Source organism: Sorex fumeus, unplaced genomic scaffold, assembly GCF_029834395.1.
Source record: "Sorex fumeus unplaced genomic scaffold, SorFum_2.1 ptg000007l, whole genome shotgun sequence".
In the NCBI taxonomy this organism is placed as follows: domain Eukaryota; kingdom Metazoa; phylum Chordata; class Mammalia; order Eulipotyphla; family Soricidae; genus Sorex; species Sorex fumeus.
Genome location: NW_026606064.1, coordinates 20,669,314 through 20,685,716, shown reverse-complemented (window position 1 = coordinate 20,685,716; position 16,403 = coordinate 20,669,314). Strand labels below are relative to the sequence as shown.

The following is a 16,403-nucleotide window of genomic DNA, read 5'->3' as shown; positions in this document are numbered from 1 at the left end:
GAATTCCTAGGGTATAAGTAAAAATTGCCAATTTTCTTAATATTTTCACCTCACTCTTACTTGAATTTTAATTAGAAGATATGTTGCATAGTGTTGATTATTGTCTTTGATTGGATCTCTTCAAAACAAACTCTGACAATCTTTATTTCAATTTCACATCACATTCTCAAAGCATTCAGTGCAGTAGTTCCCTGTTGAGATTCCAAGAATCCTAGAATCAATCAGACTTGGAATACTCTTTATTGATATCTTATCAGCTATAAAAAAATCATGCAATACCTTTATTCATTTTAAATTAAACCATGATTTTGTAACACCCCCCCAAAAAAAGATTCTAAAATTCATGCAGGTATCTCAGATGATTCCTATATGTAAGAATTCACTCCAGAATTTGCTCCCTGTGTGGGAACTGTAGGTATCACAGTGAGGAGGGCAGGATGGGACCTAGGGAAAGCAAACCTGGACGAGCAATGCACCAGAGACCTCAACCACTCTGCAGGTATACTGTGCTGGGATGCTTCCTAGAGTGGTTCTAAATTAGGGTGAAGGAGTTGGGTCTTTGTGTAAGCTCCATAGTCACTAAGGAGGACACGACTTTTAGTGAGCTATTTTCTTCAGCCAAGGCCATTTTCGGCGAAGAAAATGTAGCTGTGAGGTTAAAAAACTGATATTACCATTTCTTAGAGATGAAGGTATCAAGCCTAAAGAGGGAATGTGACCTTTCGGCTGGAACCACCAGCGTTCAGTAAATCGCAGAAATGACCAGCACAAAGGGAAAGCGGAGGGGCACCCGCTATATGTTCTCCAGACCTTTCAGAAAACATGGAGTTGTTCCTTTGGCCACATACATGCGTATTACAAGAAAGGTGATATCGTAGACATAAAGGGAATGGGCACTGTCGAGAAAGGAATGCCCCACAAATGTTATCATGGCAAAACTGGAAGAGTCTACAATGTTACCCAGCATGCCGTTGGCATTGTTGTTAACAAACAAGTCAAGAGAATTAATGTCCGCATTGAGCATATTAAGCACTCTAAAAGTCAAGACAGCTTCCTGAAACAGGTGAAGGAAAATGATCAAAAAAAGAAGGAAGCCAAAGAGAAAAGAACTTGGATTCAACTGAAGCACCAGCCTGCTCCACCCAGAGAAGCACACTTTGTAAGAACCAATGGAAAGGAACCTGAACTGCTGGAGCCCATTCCTTATGAATTCATGGCATGAGAAGTGTTTGTTTGAAAATAAAGAAACTCCTGGACTATAAAAAAATAATAATAAATAAATAAATAAAGAGGTAATGTGGTTGGTAGGGTTGTGGTGAGAAAGAAACCCTCATCCTGTTGAAGGGAATGTCATCTGGTCCTGCCTCCATCGGAAGCAATATGGAGTTCAATCAAAAAATATAGGAATAGACCTATCAGAAGACCCAGAGATACTACTTGGCTTCTGTCCCCAAAATAAAAACACATTAATTTAAAAAGATGTATGCATAACTATGTTCATCATTGCACTATGTATAATAGCCAAGAAAAGAAAGCCGCCTAAGTGCCCAACTATGAATGAATGGATCAAGACGTTGTGGTGTATATATACACAGTGGAATATTATGCAGCTCTAAGAATAAAATCATACAATTTGCAGTAATACAAATGTAACTAGAAGATATCATGCCAAGTGAAGCCACTCAGATAAAAAAAAAATAGTGTAGGTACAGAATGATCTCTCATACATGGGATGCAAAGGTTACATAGCAGGTTACATAGCAGGGTAGCAATAAAGAACCAAAGGCAACCCAATGGGAGAACTGAACCACACAGCTGAGCTGGTGATGGCAAGGTGAGAGTGGCGGTTAAAGGGAGGGGTCTTTGAGAGAGCACACTGGTGGGCACACTGGTGATGAAAGTGGCATTGGAATATGCACATAGGAAACTATCATTAACAATATAAATCATAGTAGCTCAATCAATAAAAGGAAGTTAAGCAAGGAGAAAGGGAGTCTCACTCACTGCTGGTGGGAATGTCGACAGTTCCAGTCTTTCTGGAAAACAGTATGGATATTCCTAAAACATCTAAGAAGTGAGCTTCCATTTGACCTAGCAACTTCAGGTCTTGGAACATACCAGAAAAGCCCAAAAACTACAATGGAGAGAGGACACTGACATCCCTATGTTCCTTGTAGTACTCTCTACAAAGGCCAAAATCTGGAAATAAGCCAAGCGTCCAAGAGTAAATGACTGGGAAAAGAAACTATGGTACATATACAGAATGTAATGTTACTCAGTCATAAGAAAGACAAAGTGATGAAATTTTCTGCTACATGGAGGGATCTGGAGATTACCATGCTGAATAAAGTTTGCCAGGGGGAGAGAAACACAGAATGGTATCTCTCATCTGCAGGATATAAAGAAACAATGGTGACTAACAAATTCCCAAAGATAATGGAATCAAAGAACAAGAGAACTGGTATTCCATAGGAAACATTCCACTTGAGGGGTCTGGGGCATAGGAGAGCAAGAGACAACTCCTATGCTGAGGGAAACATTCAACCAGAAGGAGGAAGTGGTGCTGAATGGTGGTAAAGTGCTGTGTGTGAAACCCTACCAGCAATAGTACTGTAAACCACAATGCAAACACATTAAAAAAGAAGAATAAAGAAAAAAGGAGAAAAGAGCACGTCTCTTTGAAGTAGACTGATGGGCAAGAGGCAAGTGGAAGTTGGGGTGGGGAATTCGTGTAGGGAAGTGAATATTGGTGAATGGATTAGTGTTGAAACATTGTATGTCTGAAACCAAATCATGAATAACTTTGTAATTTCAGGGTGACTAAAAAAATTCATATAAAATAAACTTATATGGTCAAAAAGAATTTACAAGTAGAGGGGAATGTGGGCAGATCAGCACAGTACCTCCCCCATAAGAATACATTCATGTATTCAAAGAGAAAATCATGTGTATCTCTCCCCTACACACACACAAACACACACACACTCTCATGCTTTAAGGATTGCATGCCTCTAAATTGTGACTACTGGTTTAAAGTAGAGGTACCCAGTGGGTTTTTAAAAAGTCCTTTTGTCAATTTATCTTGACACTTCCAGTTATGTTGTCTGTCCCATGGTTCATAAAAGGTCCTCAAAACTGCTACACTGAGTAATAAATTTATTTCCCCATTTGAAATTAATGGGGATAAGAAACCTGGGTAATAGAAAGTTGGGCAGGCAAACAAAGAACTTATCTTAATTGGATTTTTGATATGATTAAGTTTTCATTGATACAGTGGTTAAGATTTAATGTTGATTCAATGGTTAAGACTGTTCAGAGCCTGGATACCTGTGTTCAGATACCAGTTCTACCACTCCCCAGGTGAACTTGAGCAAGATAGTTAATTTACCTCATTACTGTTTCCTCATATACAAAACAAGGATAACATGGCACTTACTTGATGGGATTATTGTGAAAATTAAATGAACTAATGCATCTAAAGTGCTTAGGACAGTGACTGTGACATGGTAAGCATTCAACAGATATTACACAATATCATTAGCCTGAATGGTTTCCCACCCCTCCTCCCACTCTCCCTGCCCCTCACCCCACTCATAAAAAAGACTGTGGTTTTTGAAACTGTTGTGGACCTCCTTGTATTTGCCGAGATTAAACTTACTTGTGAAAAAGAAAAACAGAGTAAGAACTGGAAGTTCATTTTTCTTCCCAGGTATGCATTGACCAGATAGTATTGTAACTCCATGATCTTCAGAGGTCGAAGAATTTTTCTAGCTCATTTTTACTATTATCTTCAACACCTCTTAGTTCAGTGTGATAGATCTAAGCCCAGTCCTCATGTGCAGTATTGTAAAGGCATCAGGAAGGAGGGAGGTGTACCCTTACCTGTAAGAATGTATCATGAAAGCTGTATACTTACATCTGCACCAATCCTTTGGGCCAGACCATAGTCTCTTGGCCAAGCTTATTGCTAGGGAGGCTAGAATTATAAGTCCTGGTTCTGGGTAGCCACATGTGAAGTTAAAATATAAAGTGATAAAGGAAGCTTATTGCTTAGGAAGGAGAGAGGGATATCAAAGCATGATTAACAAATTATGCTAAATACCCTTTGCTCTTCACTTTGTCAGAGTGGGAAAGCACAGCCCAGTTTTAAAAAAATGTTTAATTTAGGCTGGTTGTTGGATACACAAAAACATTAATTTGAAAGTATATATGCATCACTATGTTCATCATTGCTCTTAATATTATAACCATGATAAGGAAACAACCTAAATGCCCAACTATGATTGAGTGGATCATGGTGTATATATATATATATATATATATACAAAACATGGTATCATGCAACTAAGTATAATAGCACTGCAGCTATTATATTATGCACTGTCCTCCCATTGTTCATCGATTTGCTCGAGCGGGCACCAGTAACATCTTCATTGTGAGACTTGTTGTTACTGTTTTTGGCATATCGAATATGTCACAGGGAGCTTGCCAGGCTTTGCTGTGAGGGCGGGACACTCTCAGTAGTTTGCCAGGCTCTCCGAAAGGGATGGGGGAATCGAACCCTTGGCTGCGTGCAAGGCAAACGCCCTACCCACTGTGCTATCACTCCAGTCCAAGTATAATATATACATATATATAATCATTGCTGATTATACTTAATATTTATTTTATATATATAAAATATTAAAATCAATATTAAGTATAAAAGCCTACATAAGAAAGCAGCACAAGTGCCCAACTATGGATGAATGGATCAAGAAGTTGTGATGTATATATACACAATGGGATACTATGCAGCTCTAAGAAGGAATGAAATCATGCAGTTTACAGTAACATGAATGGAAGTTGAGGATATCATGTTGAGTGAAGTTATTCAGTTGGAATGGGCTAGATACAGAATGAGCTCTCTCATATGTGGGACTTACAGATATATAGCAAGATAGCAAGAAAGGACCAAAGTCAACAAGATAGTAAAACTGAGCCACACAATTGAATTGATTGAGGGGAAGAGTTGGAAGGGAGGTACATTGGGGTCCCTGAAGAAGGGAGGTGGATACACTGGTATGGTGTTGGAATTACATAAGAAACCATCATGAACAGTATTATATGTCACAGAATCTAGTTCTGTGTTCAATCAGTCAATAAAATAAAACTAGTAGTTGATCCAGAAGGAGGTCTAGAATGAGTCTTTTCTTTGGCGTGGGGCTGACACCTGTAATCCCTCAAATTCCTGTGTATGAAGCCTGGAACTGAATTTGACACAACTAGCAGTTGAAGTTTTTCTAGATGGTCCCTCAAAAGGAAAGATAGAACAAAAGGGAGTGCTCTGACACAGAGGCAGGGTGGGATGGGGGATGGGGGGTGGGAGGGATACTGGGATTGGTGGGGGTGGAGAATGGGCACCGGTAGTGGGATGGGTACTCGATCATTGCATAACTGAAACCCAAGCACAACAACTTGTAAATCTACAACTGTACCTCATGGTGTTTCACGCATGGTCACGGTCACGGTCCTCCCGTTGTTCATTGATTTGCTCGAGCGGGCCCAGTAATGTCTCCATCATTAGACTTGTTGTTACTATGTTTGGCATATCAAATACATCACCAGGCTCTGCCGTGTGGGCGAGATACTCTCGGTAGCTTGCCAGGCTCTCTGAGAGGGGCAGAAGAATCGAACTCGGGTCGGCCATGTTGGCCACTTGTAAGGCAAACGCCCTACCGCTGTAAAATTAAAAAAAAAAAAAAACAACTTTTATTTCCTCTTTGTCTCCTAAATCATTCTGTATTTTCCCTCAACCCCCTTAAAAGTTTTAATCTTGCTGTTTCACTATTACTTCCCTCCTAGTTTCAAGTGGTTTCTTCTTCTGTCTGAAAATAGAGAGGCCTTCAGGACAGCTGTGGTTCGGGGGGAAGGGTAATAGGTAAAGCAAGTATATCACTGGGACCAACCCCATTAGAAGAAGATATATGAGCTGCACAGAGATTGCCTCTTACAGCCACTCCGTTGCTAGTCCAGCCTATACTCCACGTTGACCTCCCTTTGACAATTGTATCCTCTTATTAACCTGGTTTGTTATGTGTCTGCCCAAGAAGGAAGTCCTAGGACAGAATCCCCATTTTTCCTGGCTCCTTTCTTGACCACTAATGAGTCCCATTAACAGTTGAGTTTATGGTATCTACAGGACCAAGTTATTTTTGAAACTCCCAGGGGGCAATAGATTTTATTTTTTATCAAGGAACCTGTGGCCACCCTAGCATGATTTTTCATCAAAAAATTATTATTGCTGAAGGAGTTAGTGGGTATTCATATGCACTAGGAACTATGCCAGGGGCTCAATTAAGTCCTCAAATCCTTACAACAGTTCTGAGATGGAGGAAACTTCATTTACAAATGAGGAAATGAAAGCTCAGGGAAGTTGAGTAACTCTCCCAAGAAAATAGATATTAAAAGTGCTAGGCCAGAATTGGAACTCAGCATTGATATCCAGACTGTGTTCATTATCCTATCAGAGCTACTTCTCAATTAAATGTATTTGATTGTCAGTGGTATGAGGATGTGGGGAGCCCAAGACTGTAAAATTAATATAATTGTTCTGTGCCAAACCTCTACTGAGTGCCAGCCATCGGAATTACAAAGATCAATAAGACATAGACCCTTAAAGAAAATCATTTTAGCTCTGATAGCTATCCCTCCTTCCTCACCCCTGCCACCCCGGAACTGGCCATGAAGAGCCCACAATGTTTGAGAGGGAACTGAGTTGGGACAACGCAGGGAATTCAGTTCAGTAGCCAGTTCGGACCCTGGTGGAGAAATTCTCCTCTAACAGGTACCCCCAACTTGGAACTGCCTGCTCTGCTTCACTCCACAGCCACATACTTCTTCACCACTCTATGACTCATCTTACACATATAAGACATCCTAACTTAGGGTCCTAACCACACAAAAACGCACAGGAAACAACCCGAAACTGCAAAGATCACGACGGTAAAGCAACACAGAACCCCACCGGGCTTAGTGAAGAAGCTCAACCATGTGACCCAACCAGTAATAATGAGCTATATAACCTCTCTGTTAAGGAGTTTAGAATGATACTATTAAGGATGAATAAGGAGCTCAAAGACACAATAGAATGCACTGCCAATAAAATACAGGAGGTTATGAGAACAGAAACGAGGAAAACACAAATGAAAATACAATCATAAATGACAGCTCTGAAAAATCTGGTAGGTGAAATGAAAAACTCAGTGGGAGGCCTCAGCAGCAGAGCAACAGAGAAAACCCTGATGAAGAAGCAGCCATCAAAGCTATCATTGCTGAGAAGTTCCTGGAGCTGAAGAGTGTATGCACCCCAATCCAGGAGGTCTAAAGCGTACCACCTAAAAGAAATCCAAATAAAAATATCCCAAGACACATCCTAATCAGAACGACAAAAACCATAGGTAGAGATAGAATACTGAAGGAAGCAAGAGCAAAGAAGGAAATTGCTCATAAAGGATCACCCCTAAGATTCACAGAAGACTTATCAGATAGTCTCCAGGCTCAAAGACAGTGGTGGGATATAGTGAAAAACTCAATGAAATGAACACCTCACCAAGAATACATTACCCAGGCAGACTCTCATTTAGATTTGAAGAAAAAATATCCAACTTCACAGATAAAGAACAACTCAGTAACTTCAAAGACTCAAAACCATGGTAACAAGAAAAACTAAATAGGCTACTTTAAGATAAGACAAGTCCCATTAGAACACCAAATTCCTACCAAAAGATAGCAAAAATCTCCATCACAATAATCTCTCTTAATGCCAATGGACTAAATGCACCAATCAGGGGCTGGAGAAATAACACAGAGGGTAGGGCATTTGCCTTGCATGCAGCCAACCCTGGTTCAATCCCCAGCATCCCATATGGTCCCCTGAGCACTGCCAGGAGTAATTCCTGAGTACAAAGCCAGGAGTAACCCCTGAGCACTGCTGTGTGTGACCCCAAAAGAAAAAATAAATAAATGCACCAATCAAGAGTGGCAGGATGGATTAGAATATTGAACCCAACATTCTGCTGTCTGCAAGAAATACATCTGAAAAATCAAATCAAACACAGGTTCAAAGTCAAAGGCTCAAAAACAATTCCTCAAACAAACAACCCCCTCAAAAACTCAGGGGTGGCCATACTAGTATCAGAACACATAGACTTCAGGCCAAAGAAGGTTACAAGAGACAATAAAGGTCATTTCTTAATGATCAAGGGATTTGTACATCAGGAAGAACTCACACTCTTAAATGTATGTGTTCTTATAGAGTACCAGCAAAATACTTAAAACAACTGCTAATAGACTTGAAGAAAGACACTGATAGCAACACAATAGTAGGTGGAGATTTCAACACTGCTTTGTTACCTCTCAATCGATCAACCAGACTAAATCTTAAGGAAACACTTTATTTGAGAGACAAAATGGAAGAGAGAGGGCTAGCTGATATGTATAAGACTTTTTATCCCCCAAAAGTTGAATAAACATTCTTCTCCAGTGCACATGGGACATCCCCCAAGATAGGCTACATTAGGGCCACAAAAGAGGATAGAAATTTATGTCGACTGTCTTTTCAGACCTTAATGCACTGAAAATAGAAGGAATCGCACACAAAAATGGAGAATCAAATCAAACACCTGGAAATTAAACAGCTCACTAATGAGCAGCCAATGAGTTAGAGAGGAAATCAAAAGATTCCTAAAAACAAATGAGAGTGAGGACACGAGCTATCAGAACTTGTGGGACACAGCAGAAGTAATATTAAGAGGAAAGTTTATAACTCTGCAAGCATTCATCAGGAAGAAAGAAAGGGCCTACATTAATAACTTAACCTCACAGTTTAAGATCTTGGAAAATTACCAACAAAAGAAGTCCAAAAAAACAGTCCAAAAGATGAAAGAAATCAATAGCTGGTTCTTTGATAAAATAAACAAGATAGATATACCACTAGCAATAGTCACAAAGAGAGAGAGAGAGTGAGAGAGAGAGAGAGAGAGAGAGAGAGAGAGAGAGAGAGAGGTTGAGGGGAGGGTGACAGCTGGAAAACTGGGGACATTGGTGGTAGAAAATATACACTGGTGGAAGGATAGATGTTGGAACACCATATGACGAAACCCGACCAGGTTAATCTTTCTAGCTCCAGCAGGGTCCTTGTCTCGTCGTTACTTACTTTTGGATCATGACAGCATTTGTCCATGATCATGCCCTCAACTTATAGTTGAGTATCGTGGCTCTTTGGCCTGGCCCATTTCGATGCCAGGGTAGCTCACAGCTTGCCCTGGGTCCATTCAGTCCCTCATCGGGACCCTGCTTTTGGGGTGCTAGGAACTAAGGGCAACTGAGTCAAGAAATCAGATGCCCAGGAGTAAATATTATTCGGAGTCAATCAACTCCCAAGTTACAAAGCATAATATTAACTGTCTTCCTGTGTCCACACAGAACGGACATTGCTTACAATACAAGTTCAGTGTCCTTAGATGGGTGTGACCTGACAAACCTAAGCTACCTAAGGAAGGAAAAGAGTGTTATCCTACATCTCCCCCTTTTTCTTTTTACAAAAAAAAAATTTGAAACAGAGGAACAATTACAGTACAAAACAGTCTCATTAGTTGTACTAAGATTTCAGTCTAACCCTGGACTCAGAGCAGTGCTTTAGTGAAGCGTCCAATTGTCCTGCACTGTCCAGAGGTGATAAGAGTCACCAATGATGAGAGTCATTTAGTCCTGTTCTGAAGAAATGAAGTGTCTGTATCAAACTGTAACAGCATCAGTAGTGGTTACAGCAATCAGTCCCAGGGGAGTAGCTATTAGGAGTCCAATAAATTTCAGGAAGCACTTGATCAGTCGAGGAGTACTGGAACAGGAGCATCACAACTTCTGGTAGGAGCACTTCAGTAGGGGAATGCAGCCATTCTTCGGTCAGGTTCATCAGAGTCATAGATGTGCAACCTAGCTTATGTTTGAGAAAAACACTTTTTTAAAGTTGTCAGAGGCTTTGACCATCGGGGTTTGGTCTTTGTGTCTGAGAAAGATAGGGAAGCTCCAATACAAATGGATATCCTAGAGAGAAATGAAAAGGTGTTTGTCAAGTCATTCCTTTCTCCTTCAGGAACCTGTGAATTCCAAGGGAAGGGTAAGAGTAAAGAACTGTTAATTCAAAATATGGAGCCCTGGCAGTGTCTGATCCACAACCTGTAAAAAGAGAGGTATAAGGAATGTCTTCATGTGAACTCATGATATGTTAAAGGAGCCGGAGACCTTGCTGCAGTTCCTCTGACGCTGGCTCCTCTTCTTTCCCTTGTGACTTCCAGCTGAAATCATTTTGGTGATGACGTGGGTCTGGAATTTGAAGGGTTGTGAGTCTCTAGTGGTCTGAGATCCAACTCAGGTGGATGAATTCTACTCCTGATGAGACGTAACGGGACCCAAAGTTTCTCAATGGGGTTATCATCTGTTGAAACAAAAGCATAGCCTTTTCCTCGAATGAGGAGTTTTCCTGCTACCCATTCCTTGTCAATTTTAATCCAAATAGGAGAATTAATAGTTTCCTGAATCTGTGCACCTACAGTGCCAGATTAATTTGTAGCAACACTGGGTAGAGGTTATAGTAACTTTATCAGGGCAGGAAATACCAAGGCTGCGTTTCTTGCTCTCATTGGCTGCAGCGATTATGCTGATTGGAGCTCTGAAACTCTACACTAGGGAGACGAGCTACAGCTTGGAACATTCCCTGATATTGCGGGACCTGGGGCTGGTTTCCTGAATTTGGGTCAACAGCTGCATCAAAATTGAAGTGACAATCTCTGGCCCAATGATATCCCCTCTTACACCTGGAACAGGGCCCAGGAGGTGCAAGTCTGGCTCTGCAGTCTCTGGCCCAGTGGTTTCCCTTCTTACACCTGGGACAGGGCCCAGGAGGTGCTCTCACAGTAGCATGTTTGGGAGGTGCACTGCAGTCCTTACGAAAGTGGCCTGGTTTTCCACAATTAAAACATCTTTTCTGAGCTTGTCTCTGTACAGTCACTGTCACGGTCCTCCCGTTGTTCATCGATTTGTCTCTGTACAGTATAGGCCTCAAAATCCTTCATCTGCACCTTATGTTTAACAGAACCAACATTCCTACATGCTTTCAAATACCCCATTATGTCTTCCTTCTCCTTGATAGGGCACAGAATGGCCTGGCAATCCTCATTAGCATTTTCAAATGCCAATTGTTTAGTCAACAACTCCTGAGTTTCCTTACCCTTAACTTGCATTTTAATAGCTTCCATCAACCTTCCTATGAAATCTGCATAAGGTTCTAAGGCCCTCTGGACAATCTTAGTAAAACTTCCCTTAAATTCTGCATCTGCATCAATCTTCTCCCATGCACTCAGGGCTGCATCACGGACATGGGCAAAAACAGCACAAGACAAGGTGATTTGCCTATTTGGGTCGCGCCATTTCCCTTGACCTATTAACATCTCATAAGTCAATTTAATCCCTGAAAATTTTCGTCCAGCATGGCCTAGGCACTGAAGCTTTGCCTTGGCCTCATCGCTGAACCACATCCTCTATTGCAAGTACTGAGAAGGGCTTAAACACGTTTTAGCACCATGTGAAAATCTTGAGGTACCCAGTAAGCCTTTTTACTCCAGTCTGTAAGATACTCCCTACAGTACGGAGATGTAGGCCCGTATGAGGCACAGGCCTTTTTGAAATGACTGAGAGAATCCATTTTTAACCTGTGATAAGATGGAGGCTGCTGCTTCTCAGTCTGGACTGGGTGATTAGCAGCATGTTCCGAGCAGTGTGGAGGCTGTTCATCTGAGCTACTCTCGGACTCAGAATCTGAGGGATTTCCAGCAGTCTCATAATCTGCATCACTTTCATCTGAGGTACTGGAAGTGGAGCTATATTCATCAGCTGAGAAATATTTTCACTATGAAAACCTTTTCAAGATTTAGGTATGGGAGGAGCTGAGGCCATATTATCCCTAATATTCTCCTCCTCCTCAACTGTGCTTTTCCAAAACAGGAGAATAGAATCAACAATCTCCCATGTAAACCAGAATTCCAGGGGAATCTTACTCCCTTCCTTAGATGCCTTATAGACATTTTTCTTAACTTTTTTCCAAATCTTGGTTTCTAGAGTCCCTTCTTCCAGGAACCATGCGTTTACTTCATAAACTACTTTAAAGCAGGACCAGAGCTGGTCTCTGGAAATGTAGAGTTTTGGGTTCCCTGTCTTGTGGGAGAGACACTCAATCAAATTTATAAACGTCTTCGCCTGTTCAGTCTGACCCGAGAAACTATGAAAGATCTTGGGAAGGCCCAGAATCTGTCCCATCTTAGTGGAAGATTGCTGGTAGAATTCTAATTCCCAGAAAACGAAAAATCCTACTCACTTTCTAGAGTGGGGATGCACCGAACACTATTCTTACCTTTAATTGGTAGTTCCAGCCCGCCCAAGGGACGCCAGCTGTAAAATCTTATCACGCCGACGGTTGTGTGTTCACGGGCTCACTGGATGGCTCTTTCTCACTGCCTGTGTTCGGTGCTCTTGAGCCGCTGTGTGTGGCCTGGATCAGAACGACTGTTGGCCAAGGGCAGATGGAAGAAGAAACGAGGGCCAGGCCGGTCTATATCAATAGTAGTTTATTCCAATCCTCTTCACTCCTGTCTTTCTCTGCCTCCTCATCTCCTGGGCCCCAATCTTGGAACCTCTCTCCTTCTGGCTCTGACTCTGGATCTCTGGAGCCCGAGCTCTCTCGCTTCTGACTCCCCTCTCTGAGCTTACGTCTTAGTTTATATAGCAGTCACATAAGGTGGTGACATAAAGGTGGGTTGAATACTGATGAATCAACAAAGAGAGATAAGACCACTCCTCCAGGAGATTAACTCAAGGATAAAATCTCATCTACAGAGATTACTTCAGATTACTAGGAGATCCGCTCAAGGGTGGGATCCCAACAAGGGTGTGTTCTTCCCTCAGTTAGTAATCTATTTAAATAGTTGTAATAAATCTACTTCTAATATTTCTAGCAATGTCATTCTGTATAAGCACAGTAAGAGATATAAATTTAGTTTGGTTCTTCCTGAGAACATCTCACTATACATTCCGCAGTCCTCAGGCCAGGTTAATCTTCGTAGCTCCAGCAGGGTCCTTGTCTCGTCGTTACTTACTTTTGGATCATGACAGCATTTGTCCATGAACATGCCCTCAACTTATAGTTGAGTATCGTGGCTCTTTGGCCTAGCCCATTTCAATGCCAGGGTAGCTCACAGCTTGCCCTGGGTCCATTCAGTCCCTTGTCGGGACCCTGCTTTTGGGGTGCTAGGAACTAAGGGCAACTGAGTCAAGAAATCAGATGCCCAGGAGTAAATATTATTCGGAGTCAATCAACTCCCAAGTTACAAAGCATAATATTAACTGTCTCCCTATGTCCACACAGGACAGACATTGCTTACAGTACAAGTTCAGTGTCCTTAGATGGGTGTGACCTGACAAACCTAAGCTACCTGAAGGACAAAAGAGTATTATCCTACACCCGACCATGATCAGCTTTGTATTTTATGGTGATTCAATTTTAAAATAAATTAATTAATTTAAAAAATCCTAATCTCAATAAATTCAAGTGTTCCAAAATTAAAAAAAAAAAACAGAAAAGAAAAGGAAATCATTTTATCCAGGAAAACAGACAGAAGTAGGGATATTTTGGAGTCAGTTTATTAAGGAAAAAAACAGAACACAGGTTATTATGGCTGTGCAATCTTTATAAAGAACATTTTCCCCCAGTGAATATTTTGTTTTATTACTAGAACTCTAATTTATTAATATTCACTGGACGCCAAATAGAAGTTATGTACTTGAGCTTCTTCTCAGATATCAGAAGAATGAAAGGTTTCATCTTGAATGATTGGGATCATTGCAGAGACTCTGACTTCTAGAAAATGTGCCCATCTTCTTCCTTCATCCTTCCAAAGTATGGGTTCCAGGCAACCACTGTGTTAGCTCAGGTCATTAAGAAGAATTTTATCTTGGAAATATTAACAATAAACAGTGTTTGGAACAGAAAAAAAAAAAGAAGAATTGCTGGAGCGATAGCACAGCGGGTAGGGCGTTCGCCTTACAAGCGGCCAACATGGCCGACCCGAGTTCGATTCCTCCGCCCCTCTCGGAGAGCCCGGCAAGCTACCGAGAGTATTCGATATGCCAGACACAGTAACAACAAAGTCTCCAATGGAGACGTTACTAGGCCCGCTCGAGCAAGTCGACGATCAACGGGAGGGCCTTTACCTTTACCTTTTTACCTTATCCTAAAAAAAAAAATAAGAGGAACTCAGCAGTCACACCCATAAGCCACCTCTGGCTGGCACCAGATAATCTCGTCATCAGTCACCAGTTAGAGTGGCATTGTCCTTCTCTCCCAGAGGGAGCATAACTTGACACTCACCATAACCATGCTTCCCAACCCTGTGCCAGGCTGTTTCATTTGGGGTGCCCTGGAGGAGGACCAATGAAACCCCTCCCCGACCCAAAGGACCCAGCCCCAGCAGCCAAAAACCTTCAGAACTCAACTACTGCCATGCTTACAGCTGCTCTCCTCACGCTCGGCCAAGCCTCACCCTACAGCTGCTCTCCACACGCTCGGCCAAGCCTCACCCATGAGTGAACCTATTCCTGGACCATGTGGCCCCATTCTCAGCCATGCAATACTTCATACCATGTACCCTACCCATACTCTAAGAGTACCACACCACATTTGATGGGGTTCAAAGTAGAAGGCATCCAATCTTAGAGTGAAATTTTTTTTTACTGATGTGTGTGTGTGTGTGTGTGTGTGTGTGTGTGTGTGTGTGTGTGTGTGTATTATAAAAGGACTTAATGGTCCCATGGTGAAATACAAGAATCTTCACCGTCTTTCCTTTAAGGAAACTTTTTTTTGTAGCATTTTTAGTCGTTTTTCATAATAAACAATACAAGATCAAATATTGTGAACTACTTGATAGCACAGTGCATAAGGCATTTGCCTTGCATGCGGCCAACATGGCCAACCTGGGTTCTATTCCTCTGTCCATCTAGGAGAGCCCGGCAAGCTACCGAGAGTATCTCGCCTGCACAGCAAAGCCTGGCAAGCTCCCTGTGATGTATTCAATATGCCAAAAACAGTAACAACAAGTCTCACAATTTGTTGTGAGAGGTTACTGGTGCCTGCTGGAGCAAATCGATGAACAATGGGAGGACAGTGACAGTGACTTTATGAAATAAAACAAATTTAAAAAATAAGAGGGTCAGTGGCAATACATGGGTGGGGAAGAATCACTGGAAAGATCCTGAGGGGAAGCTCCTGCTTCTGTCCTGCTCCTGGCCTGTAGGTCCCACTGAGTCAGCTCAGTTAGTCACAACCAAAGCCATTCTCATCTTCAACTAACCACGGAAGCTGTGGCTCTCCATGTTCTACCAGTCCTGTAGTAAGGATACACAACAGCAAATCATGAGGGAGACGTTTCATCTGCTACCTAAGAGAGATGAGAAATGTCTGTAATTTCCTAGAAAGAGGATTATTAATTGGAGGATTGACAACAAACGGATTTAGAGACATTAAACAACATTATATTTTATTTTCTGTTAGCACAGCAGTAGGGCATTTGCCTTGCGCACAGCCAGCCTGGCCAAGCAGGGTTCGATTTCTCCGCCCCTCTCGGAGAGCCCGGCAAGCTAATGAGAGTATCTCGCCCGCACGGCAAAGCCTGGCAAGCTACCCGTGACATATTCAATATGCCGAACACTGTAACAACAAGTTCTCAAAATGGAAATGTTACTGGGCCCGCTCAAGCAAATCGATGAACAATGGGAGGACAGTGTTCTTTAGAGAGTGAACTTGGCAATTTAGACTTAGTGAGGTGTTTGTGGAAATGTTTGTAAACTTGATTTAATTTTCTATGTAGACAAAGGTCCTAAATGGTGATGGGGAGAATGATCTTAGAAACTAACATGAATGAAATTTCCACACAAATTGGTGCACAAAACAAAGTGGAGAAATCTGAGTCTGGCTTAGCGAGCAGGAGCTCCAGTCCATACTGTGTCAGCTGTAAATAATAGGAATCTTTCTGAGATCCCATGAAATATTAATATTGGTGGCATCAGTTTAAATGTGCTAAATCTGCCTGCTATTAAATAAGTAATTACAAAAGCCATTCTCAGGTAAAATCCAAGGGAGACAAATCATCTAAGTTTACCATGCAGTTTACCAAAAACGGAGGAGAGTCTTAACTTTTGCTCTTGGATTTAAGTCAAGGTACTATATACAGTATGGAAGTTCAATGTCGCCTTTCTTGCTCAGTGTTTTAAAGAAATTGAATATTTTTGGTGTGATTATTTTTTCTTTCTAAACT

At 41.6% G+C, this 16,403-nt stretch overlaps 2 pseudogenes; both read left to right on the top strand.

Moving 5' to 3' along the window:
• Positions 1-758: 758 nt before the first annotated feature.
• Positions 759-1,222, top strand: LOC130045662 (60S ribosomal protein L21-like; annotated as a pseudogene).
• Positions 1,223-3,503: 2,281 nt separating this feature from the next.
• LOC130043173 (AP-3 complex subunit sigma-1-like) lies at positions 3,504-16,189 on the top strand (annotated as a pseudogene).
• Positions 16,190-16,403: the final 214 nt, after the last annotated feature.